Source organism: Saccostrea cucullata, unplaced genomic scaffold, assembly GCF_032062105.1.
Source record: "Saccostrea cucullata isolate Sc308-1 unplaced genomic scaffold, CSIRO_AGI_Scuc_v1 ctg2239, whole genome shotgun sequence".
Classification (NCBI taxonomy): Eukaryota; Metazoa; Mollusca; class Bivalvia; order Ostreida; family Ostreidae; genus Saccostrea; species Saccostrea cuccullata.
This window is the reverse complement of record NW_026936542.1, coordinates 52-1,312: the sequence shown is the minus strand read 5'-3', so window position 1 is coordinate 1,312 and position 1,261 is coordinate 52. Positions and strand designations below refer to the sequence as shown.

General features: G+C 32.0%; 1 long non-coding RNA gene across 1 annotated transcript; it reads left to right on the top strand.

The window, feature by feature from the left end:
* The first annotated feature begins 248 nt into the window (after positions 1 to 248).
* LOC134245784 (uncharacterized) lies at positions 249 to 978 on the top strand. The gene is made up of 3 exons (XR_009987520.1): positions 249 to 461; positions 552 to 604; positions 796 to 978. It is a non-coding gene; the product is annotated as an uncharacterized LOC134245784 (long non-coding RNA).
* Positions 979 to 1,261: the final 283 nt, after the last annotated feature.

The following is a 1,261-nucleotide window of genomic DNA, read 5'->3' as shown; positions in this document are numbered from 1 at the left end:
ACTTCCCTAAAATGTTTTGTAGGTCCATGCTTGCTCTGCTCCTATTTTGTGATGTTTAATGGACTTTAGATATTGATTACTGTTCGTTATTTCCACGTTTCATTTAAGAAAATTCTCATCTTCAAATGATAAAATTGAACTTGTGTTTGGGCCAGTAATATTTTTAGGTTTTACAGATTTTTTTTATTTTTATCAAGTTGTTAAAAGAATTAAAATAGCCTGAGATAATTTATTTCGTTAAATATAAAATTAACACGTGATGTAGCCTTTTGCATCAAAATAAGGAAATGCGACACTTTTTATCGTTTATATAAAATTGATTCATATACAGTAAGGCCATCAAGAGTAGAAATACTTCCAAATATGAATCATGTTATGTTGTCAGTCTTAGGATTATTATTGTACTCATCAAAAGTCTTGTCCATCTTGCCTGGAACGCCTAATGGATGCAGATATGCAAAGTAAATAATACAGTTTCACACAAAGTAATATTCTCAATTTTATTTTAGATGGTATTTTGTTTGATTGATATTTTTGGTTTCATTCTATAGTGGGACAAGAATGTGCTGTTCCGGTTTTTACGAATGGGAAGGTACATGTAAGGGTAAGCAAGACTAAGCCGAATGTCTGTTGTTTTACTCTATTCTAGTTTTTATCAATCATTGGCCACTTACATTTAGGAATGTATTTTAAAGGCATGATTCGTGTTCATTCATGAATTAAATTTCTTAAACTTCAAATAGATCCGTCGAAAAGTAAAATTAATCAACAAAATTCAAATAAATCTCTCTTTAGAATGTCATGGGTCATATGGATATAATTGTACCAGACCTTGTCCATCTGGATCTTTTGGACGTAGATGTAGAGAGTCTTGCACGTGCCCAGAAGAAGAGTGTGATGAAGTTTTGGGGTGTATTGTAGAAAACATTACATCTCAAGGATTAAGACTACTTAACTTACACGTAAAAGCAATTGAAAATGGTCAGTATTTTTTTTAAGTGTGAGTTGCAATAACTTAATTTGATAGAGTTTGAACGGCAATCTTTTATCTGAGTTATGGAATTTCCAGTTGTTACATGTATTTATAATTATTTATTTCCTTTACAATTTAATTTGTTAGTTATGACCCCCCTCACCTCTACACCAGACCACGGTAACACATCACAGTCTACAAACGAGTCAGAGGTCCTGATTTCTAAGAATTTGAACAAAAAGGTCGGAATTTGGGGACAAATAACAAATCTCATTAAGACATGGATGC